Source organism: Ascaphus truei, chromosome 11 (assembly GCF_040206685.1).
Source record: "Ascaphus truei isolate aAscTru1 chromosome 11, aAscTru1.hap1, whole genome shotgun sequence".
Classification (NCBI taxonomy): domain Eukaryota; kingdom Metazoa; phylum Chordata; class Amphibia; order Anura; family Ascaphidae; genus Ascaphus; species Ascaphus truei.
The window spans coordinates 18,945,104-18,955,677 of record NC_134493.1 but is presented as its reverse complement, the minus strand read 5'-3'; positions in this window follow the sequence as shown (position 1 = coordinate 18,955,677).

The window sequence follows — 10,574 nt, the reverse complement described above, 5'->3', positions numbered from 1 at the left end:
CCTTAAGTATGTCTCTGAACCTCTTCCCTTTGCTCAGGGATTGGGGCGTGTGTAGCCGCCCCGGGACGAGGGATTTGTCTTCTATTGGGTTTAGGACCATGTTCAAGTCACCTCCCACTATCATCGAGCATAGGTACTCTGGGTCTAGGTCTTCTAGTATTTTTTTCAGGAATACCGTCTGATTTTCATTTGGGGCATAGAGATTTACCAGGGCTATTGCCGTACCTGCGAGTGTTCCATACACTACTAGAAATCTACCCTCTGGATCTGTTACTGTTTTTGTTAGATTAAATGGGGTTCCTTGTCGGATTAAAATCACAACTCCCCTTTTTTTTACTGCTAAATGAGGAATAAAACCCCAAGGTGAATGCGTTTTGAAATGTTTTGGGCCGGTCCTGAGATGTAAAGTGCGTCTCCTGCAGGAAAATAATATCTCCACCAGATCTCTTCATTTCTTGAAGAGCTAGTCGTCTCTTTCTATTGTTCTGTAGTCCTTTAACATTGAGGGATACTACTCCACCACTGGAGTGCAGGATCTCTCTCTCTCTCTCTCTCTCTCTCTCTCTCTCTCTCTCTCTCTTTCTTCATTCTCTCTCTCTCTCTCTCTTTCTTCATTCTCTCTCTCTTTCTTCATTCTCTCTCTCATTCTCTCATTCTCTCTCTCTCTCTCTCTCTCTCATTCTCTCTCTCAATCTCTCTCTCATTCTCTCTCTCATTCTCTCTCTCATTCTCTCTCTCTCTCTCTCTCTCTCTCTCTCTCATACACACACACACACACATATACACACACACACATATACATATATACACACATATACATATACACACACATATACATATACACACACACACACACATATATACACACATATACATACAGAAAAAGAGAGAGAGCGCACAGCCCATAGCATAACACTGTATGTTTTATTGTAAAAAGGGGGAAGGAGGATGGGGGGTGGGGGGGATTGGAATCGCACTCACAGGATTAAAATATATAAAAAGCAGTTTGTGATTTCATATCACCATTAGAGACGTTATACTCCATGCAGAACCAGATGGTGGTGATATGAAATCACAAACTGCTTTTTATATATTTTAATCCTGTGAGTGCGATTCCAATCCCCCCCACCCCCCATCCTCCTTCCCCCTTTTTACAATAAAACATACAGTGTTATGCTATGGGCTGTGCGCTCTCTCTCTTTTTCTGTTTTTAGATATTTGTGGAGGTGGTTAACCCCGTGTGAGAGCAGCCGAAGACCCCTATATCTACACCGAATACCCACCATTATGGACTAACTATTGAAGGACTGGTTGGACTTTTTTACATAATTTTCTTTTTTCTTTTTTTCAGCACGTTTTGCACTTTTTATGTATATGAAATAGGTTGTGTTTTAGTATAGTTTATTAGGTTATATTGTTCACTAACTATATGTTGTTGAAAGAACTTATTTCACATAAAAATACCCCATTTTCACATTAATATATGCACTTTCAACAATATTAACACAATCCATTTGATTGATGGTACTATAGTTCACTCATTACAAATTATCACGGTACTGTTTTTGGTGCTACAATTTTTTGCTTTTTTTTTTTACACATATACATACATACACATACACACACACACACACACACACACACACACACACACACACACACACACACACACACACACACACACACACACATATATATATACACACATATACACACATATATATACACACATATACACATACAGTATATATGTACACACACGTGTATGTGTGTGTATATATATATATATATATGTGTGTGTGTGTGTGTGTGTGTGTGCAGCGGTGTGCAAACTGGGGGGCACGAGATTGTATGCGGGGGGCGCGGGGTTTACAGAGGCACTTAAATTAAGTGCCGGGGAAGCGGCGAAGGCCTCTGTGAACTGCATTCACCTTGCTCCTGGAGACACGTCGCCATTGCAACGCGGCATCAAATCACGCCGCGAGGTCATGTGATTTTACGTTGCCATGGCAACGTGATGTCATGACGCCAATGCCAGAGCCAAGGTAAGAGGGGGGGGCGTGAAGAGAGGGGAAGAGCTGGCAGGGGCACAGGGAAAATGATTGCGCTCCCCTGTGTGGGTGTATGTATAACATCACTAATTTTAGGATAGGAATGTTCCCTGGTGTTCTGGTTTCTGTAAAACTGTGTGTTTTGGATTTTGCCAAAACTTTGATTTTTTTTAAAATATGTAAAACATGGAACCACAAGCTTTAAGTAAAAAGAAACCTTCAAACATATTAATAAAAAGGTATTTTTTATCGCTTTGTGCGCAAATTCCCAAAATAATTTCCCCATCTTTAAATTGTAAAAAAAACAGACTCAAGATCCAAATGGTTGAAAAAGCTGTCTGTGAGTAGAGTTACTGGCTCTGCACTTCTTTAACCCAGGCTGTGCTGAAAAGCTGTGTAATGCGGCAGGCATAAATAAGCTCATAGGGTTCCATGTTAAAATGGATTAGAAGCAAAAGGTGACACAATGTGATGATTTGCATGTCATTACCCAGAATCCCTTGCTGCAGTGGAAGCCCTGTATTTTAGAAGATAATGGGGAAGGGCAGGGTTGCAGACCTGTCTGAGACATGTGAATGCGCTCACTAGTGATATTCTTTATTTCCTGTAAAAATAATTTAGAAATTTCACTGAGTTCGAATTGAATGCCAAATTCTCAAACTGCTTTACTCTGCGTTTGAATGGAACGCCACATCAGCCAAATCAGAAGTGCAGACGCATCAGATTCCACCTCACCCACTCCAGCGTACATCTGCGTTGCCCCAAAGGCGCACAGCCTTTGGCGCAGCCGAAGGGCAGCCAATGGGTGTGAGCCGTTTGCTGCCGTTCACTGATGTTAGTTGATGTTAAAGCTGCTCTATTTCTATCTGAAACTCACAAGCCCTTTATCCCTTGTACCCAATTTTCCTACTTTATCTGTCCATGAAATGTCTGTGAAGTGACTGTATAACCCTTTTCTTTTATTGTAACCATGTCTTTTTTTATAACTCTGTGCCCAGGACATACTTGAAAACGAGAGGTAACTCTCACTGTTTCTTCCTGGTAAAACATTTTTATAAATAAATAAAATAAAAAAAAATCAGCAAAGTTATAATTTCAAACCTGGGAACGTGCCCATCCCGATCAGTGATTATTTAAATGTATTGTATCAAGCCAACGCCTTTTCATTAGAGATGATTATCCCCCTGCAGTATGGATCAAGGTCGTTTTTAACATAAGTATTTGCAGTAAGCAACCCTGCAAATGGGATCTGTACAAAAATTAGGATATGCAGAATCAAATTCCAGAGCCCAGCAGTGGTAAGATTTCTGGGAGGCTACAACTTTCATACTGCTTCTTGTTTTTCCAACGCTCGCCACTAGAGGGAAGTCATTACAAACTGTTCACATATTGCTTTCATGTCATTGTCAGTGCTTACCCATTGAGTATCCATGCACACAGGAGTCTGGATAGTTTTCCTTGTATTAGAGATAGAGCATTAATCTGAATAATCTATTGAAATGTATCAGTCATACTACAGTACGTCAGTATAAAGAACATAAAAAGTGAAGTATTTTTTAAATACAAAGAGTATTAATAAAAACCAAACAAAAGAAATATTGTGGGTTGAAATCAAATTGCAATGTTTCTAAAGTGTAAAAGAATGGCTGTTCTCCATCAGAAGACTCCAGGACAAGGTCTGCAATAAATCAACACGGACATCAACAACGCTGCATCTTCTCACTTTTGAAATATTGGAGGTCCAAATCCTTAACACTGTTTTTTCTATATTGATATGTACAAATATATATATATATGTAGCCCTTTTTCTGACACTCTAAAGAGACTACGGGTAACTGCACACACCTGTGGCTCCAGGAGATCTGAGCCTCCGCTAGCTGGGAGCCTGGGGTAACACTTATTAGCGCAGCGCCTCCACTTACCCAGGATCCCCGTGATGTGAGATTCCCCTGGGCAAGAAACATATACACACACATATGATTTAAACCAGTTTTACTATTATTCACGGTAACCTTAGCACTCTATCATAGCAGTCAACACATAACATCACACTTATACTATAACGCTTATCCTTAACTCAGCTAACTGGTAATGTCCTTATAACGTGAGTGGCTCGGCCACGCTCTTAATGAGTATGTCTCTGAGCCGTCACCACGTGCCCCACACACCGTGTCCTTGTACTAATAGAGAGGATTGCTCCGTGTATTTAGGCCTTTGGCCACTCACTAGTGTCCCCAAAGAGTTACGCCTAAGGCGGGATCAGTGCCTGTTGACCGGTGTTGGTGCACTTGATGTAAATACCTTCTGGTCACGGCGGTGACCGGTAACACTTCGAAAAGGATCAGACGAATCCTCTGCTTGTCTTTGATGTTGCGTGGTGCAGCTGCCTGGTCCCAAACAGCTCGGCACCTCTTTGCTCCGCACGCTTGTCCCTAACTGTCTACACAGTAAGGTGACTGATCGCTAGCACTATGGCCGTCCCTGCAGCACAGCAACCTACTGTGACTCTGGGGTTTCTCCTAAGGGCCTGTGGGGTAAAGCTAGCCTATGCAGGCGGGTCACGGACCCCCTGCACGCATACACCCTCCTCCTTTACCTTCCAGATCCCCTCTGCCTAGCGTGGTCTCTCCCCCACGCTTCCCTTTCCTCCTCCCGTAATCCCAGCCTTCTGATTGGCTCCTGACATCAGCTGACTGCCCCAGAGCTCATAGGAGTTGTAGTTTGCTAACGGAGCCTTTTCCCTATTGGTCCGTCGTTCGCGCGCTTGCACCGCGCATGCGCGACCTCTCCGCTCTGTCAGTGCCCTCTGAAAGGTTGCGCAATAACATGGCGGTGCCCTATACTGTCGGGCCGCCGCGGAACCTGCACCACTCTTTCCGAGCCCTCACTGCAACCACCTGAGGTAACTAACACATCCCTACATATATATACTGTATATATATATATGTAGCCCTCTTTCCTGCTGATCTAGAGCGACTACTAGTGCTGCATGTACCTGTTGGCTCAGCGAGATCTGAGCGTCCGCTAGCTGGGAGCCTGGGGTAATATTAGGGTCTTGGCAGCGCCTCCACTTACCCAGGATCCCCAATAAGTGAGATTCCCCTAAGTAAGAATAATAATAACATACTTAAACTTTGTAACCATTTACTAATACGTGATTGCATAACCTTAGCTTTATACCTTTCTCCCCCCTTCCCCTTCTCCCCCCTTCCCCTTTCTCCCTCCCCCTTCCCCTTTCTCCCTCCCTCTTCCCCTTTCTCCCTCCCCTTCCCCTTTCTCCCCCTTCCCCTTTCTCCACCCCCCTTCCCCTTTCTCCCCCCCTTCCCCATTCTCTCCCCCCTTCCCCTTTCTCTCCCCCTTCTCCTTTCTCTCACCCTTCTCCTTTCTCCCCCCTTCCCCTTTCTCTCCCCCTTCTCCTTTCTCCCCCCTTCCCCTTTCTCCCCCACTTCCCCTTTCTCCCCCCTTCTCCCCCCTTCCCCTTTCTCCCCCCCCTGTCAGCAATCTGGGCCCGCATGTGAATGCGGCCACCCATGTTAACAGCTCCGCCCCCCCCCTTCACAGCTCCGTTCCCCCCCCCCCCCTTCAGAGATCAGTGGGTGGGTTAGTGACTGGGTGGCTAGGTTAGTGAAGTTACTGGGTGGTTGGGTTAGTGACTGGGTGGGTGGGTTAGTGACTGGGTGGGTGTGTTAGTGACTGGGTGGGTTAGTGACTGGGTGGGTGGGTTAGTGACTGGGTGGGTGAGTGACTTGGTGGGTGAGTGAGTGACTGGGTGGGTGAGTGACTGGGTGGGTGAGTGACTGTGTGGGTGAGTGACTGGCTGGGTGAGTGACTGGCTGGGTGAGTGACTGGCTGGGTGAGTGACTGGGTGAGTGGGTGAGTGACTGGCTGGGTGAGTGACTGGGTGAGTGGGTGAGTGACTCGGTGAGTGACTTGGTGAATGGGTGACTGGCAGGGTGAGTGATTGGCTGGGTGAGTGGCTGGGTGGGTGACTGGCTGGGTGGGTGGCTGGGTGAGTGACTGTGTGGGTGAGTGAGTGACTGGGTGGGTGGGTGAGTGATTGGGTGGGTGAGTGGGTGGGTGAGTGACTGGGTGTGTTCTCCCCCCCCTGCATCTCTCCCCCTGCTGTCCCCCATACCTGAAGTGGAGGCTGCAGGTAGGAGCCGGGGAAGGGAGAGGGCAGTGAGGAGAGTGGAGGCGCCCCTGGCAGGTAGCCGCAGCTGAACGGAGGGGGGAGGACGGCGGCTGTGAGGCGCGGTGAGGCGAGCGGCGGCGGCCGTGACAGGCGCAGCTGAACAGAGGGGGGAGGACGGTGGCGCGGGGGTGGTGAGGTGCTTGTGTAGTGGGGTGGTGGTGTGACCGGGATGATGGCGGCGCGGGGGGAAGGGGGAGACAGTGAGGAAGGCTGTGGAGTAGCAGTGAGTGTGGGGTCCTGGCAGGAGTAGGAGTAACTGTGCGGTGTGGCAGTCACAAAATGGACAGTGAGGCCAAGAGGGGAACGCGGTGTGAGAGTGGTGTGACTGTCACGCCCTGCGTAGGCGTGGCCGTGACATCAGCCCACCCCGCAGGCCAATGAGATGAGGGAACAAACACACATTCAAACATTTTTTCAGTCATATATATTTATAGATATACACACATAATGTATATAATGTGTGTATATGTATATATATATATATATATATATATATATATATATGTATATATATATATATATATATAGATATATAGAATCCAATGCACAGCCGGCACACCATATGCAAGTAAATCAGTTTTGGTGCTTATCCCATAAAGCAATAACAGACCATACGATACCGGTTGCAACACGACATCAAGGGACAGCATGCAGGTAAGTAAATCAAAAATGTTCTATATTTGATAGAAGACACAAAAACCGACGTTTCGGTCCCCCAGTGGGACCTTTCTCAAGGTGGCACCACCTTGAGAAAGGTCCCACTGGGGGACCGAAACGTCGGTTTTTGTGTCTTCTATCAAATATAGAACATTTTTGATTTACTTACCTGCGTGCTGTCCCTTGATGTCGTGTTGCAACCGGTATCGTATGGTCTATATATATATATATATATATATATATATATATATATATATATATATATATATATATATATATCAACTGTAAATATTACTGTATATTCATTTGCATGTCTTTGATAGGTCTGCAACCCTGTCTTTCACCATTATCGCCCAGCACACAGCACTTCCACTGCAGCAAGGGATTCTGGGAAATGACATGCAAATGAGCCACACTTTATCTCAAGCTCACATTACATGAACAACCCTTAGCCAATGCATGCTGCTTTAGACACAGCTTTTAAGCAAGGGCTCTCATGTAATGTGAGCTTGACATAAAAGGTGGCACTGTGTGCTCATTTGCATGTCATTTCCCAGAATCCCTTGCTGCAGTGGAAGTGCTGTGTGATAATGGTGAAAGACAGTGTTGCAGACCTATCTAAGACATGCAAATGAATATACAGTGATATTTACAGTTGCTATATGCTTTACTGTGGAGGGGGTTTGTCACTTTTTTACCCACCATAACCTTAATACACACACACACACACACACACACACACACACACACACACACACACACACACACACACACACACACACACACACACACACACACACACACACACACACACACACACACACAATTGCTGTTGATAAGACAACAATTCAATTCTGCGTTATGAAGCAGAATATGTATGTATATCTTTATATAGCGCCATCCAGGTACAAAGCGTTTTACAGCAGTAATACATGTGACATACAGTAATATTATAACACAATAGGAAAATTAATTGGATAGACCCAACATGCTGAAATATAAAAATAAGAAATAAAAATAAGAAAACAGAGAATTCAATTGAAAATGATTTAATTCCTTTCATAACAACATTTAGTACCCAATCTAATCAGATTAGGGGAATCTTGAAGAAACACTGGCATATAATAAAAAAAAAGGAGTGGCTTAAGGAAATTATTGGGGACAAACCAGATGTGATATTTTCAAGGGCCCCCAATCTAAGACAAAAATTGGTACCTAGTTATCTATCCCCACGACAAGAACCGTGTTGGTTAAACAAACCATCGAAAGGCTTTACGAAATGTCTTAACTGCAAGGGTTGCAAAAATAATATCAAACAGGAAACTAAAACACTGGCATTTAAATGTTCCATTTCCTCTGTTGACTATCCCATCAAATCTCACATCACTTGTAATAGCAAGGGGATAGTTTATGCCTTACAATGTAGCTGCCACCTCACCTACAATATGTAGGAAGAACCATACGGAAATTAAAAGCACGTATAGGTGAACATACACGCAATATTATTAAAGGTCTAGAAACCCATAGCGTATCCAATCATTATAAAGTCAAACATAACCAGGACCCAGCGTGTCTAAGATTCTGGGGTATTGAACAGGTTAAGCCAGACTGGAGGGGGGGTGATTTCATCCAAAAAAATGTCTAGGCGAGAATCCTTTTGGATCTTTACCCTCCAGACTCTGGCACCCAACGGGTTAAACTTAGATATGGAAGTTGGTGCATTTATCTAAATTGAAGCTACCCATCTTAGAATCTTATCTTTCTGCATTGTTTAACTACATTTTCAAGCCAGATTCTCATGCCACTGACCAAGTTTTTATGTTCATATGTCTTATGTCCATTTCTGCTGGCCTAATTATGGTATTTTATATACTTTTAATCAGAGCTATTTTAACTAGTTTTTACAGCAATCAATTTTAAGGGTTTTATACTATTTATTATTTTAGAAGTACCAAGATGAAGCCATAAGAGATTGATATAAGGGGTCTGCAATGCCCTATATGGTGTGCTCATCTATTGTTCTACAGTTGCAAGTAATTACATTCAATTAAGACTGCTATGTATGTTGATGTTACCCTGCTGAGATTATGTCACTGAGAAAGCCAAAGGCGAAACGCGTTTGACAGAATTCGGACATTCTAGGCCACCGTAGTTGGAAGGAGGAAGCTCTACCCGGCTTTAGGATTGAACTACTGCTGATGCGCATGTGCAGGAGCAGGGCTGAAGCAGAGGATCAGTGAAGGGAGCAACCAGGGCTGTGCACGAGCCCAGGAGAGTCCCCCGGTGACACCGACACATCCTACGCCGAGACGGACGCTGCACCAACGCCTTGAGAGACAAGGGATAGGCTTGTAGAGGCCAGAGTGAAAACCCTTTCAATGCCATATGCCTATGGACATTTGTGAGTGAGCCTTCTCTTTTAAATCTTATTGTCTTCATTAGACGTTTTTACACTATATCCTTCTCCTTTATGTTTTGAGGCACATTTAAGTAGAATCTTTTTTCAAGGAGTTGCAGTTTATGTAAGTGTTCCTCTGTTTAACACTAATCAATATCAGGCTGCACATTGATTCCATTCTAACCACCCTTCTTCTGCGGTTTGTTGTTTTAATTGTCTCCCTACATGTTTTGGGAACCACGAGTATAACCACGCGCCGGAGGACTCCTTTTTTCCTTGATTGACAATGTGTGGAGGACTTTGAATCACCTCTATGAACTGTGGCAGCGGGACTTCTTTGTGCATTTATTGAATATCTGCATTTGAATCAACACACGGTTGGCGCTACTATACTTTTTTCCCTATAAAACAATAGGAAAAGGAGTTTCTGTCCCGAAGAGCTTACAATCTAGAATATCAGAGTTCCCATAGCTTTTAATAGCAGTGTTGCAGAATATCACACAGTATCCCACCATAACATGCCAGCGAGAGCAATAACCGTTGGTACAACGGTGTGTGTATACAGTACACGTAAGTAAGGCATAAGTTGTGAAATGTATACAAAAATCTAGGGTGGCGCTCTCACCGGAATTTGTCAGGTGTGGTAGAGATAACCACAGTCTCCAACATCACACATTAGAGTGCACAATAAATAATCTATAAAAAGCAATCGCTTATAGAATAAAGATAAATAATGTGCATTACATATATGGTGACGAAAATCGGAACATAAAAATACTGGAAGAGATAAGAAATTCTATTCCAAGTGCTAATAATGGATAAAGTGAAAAAAGTGGCAAATAAATAATGCCAGACTGAGTGTAGTAAAATAATCTTCCACTCAAACCTTAAATATGTAGCTCTGTTTCCCCCAGAACACAGGAAGCTACCAGTGCTGCTCTTATACCTTAAAAAATGTGGTTGGTAGGTGGTCACTGCAATAGGAACTCAGCCAAAGGAATAAATAAAATCAGCTTTATTAAACTTGAATGCTGCACATCACAGAGAACACCTCTGATGCGTTTCGTTCTGTGGTGGAACTTTATCAAAGAGTAAAAGATCTCTCAACACTGATGTCTTTTATGTACAGGTCCTCTCCCATGATTGGTTAAAACATAATTGCAAACAGGAGATGGCAATCAATTGATTATGCTAATAAGCTTTTTGTTTTTAACCTATATGTTCAATTTTGAATTGTTTAAATTTCATGATTATTGTTGTTTGTCCAATCCAGACA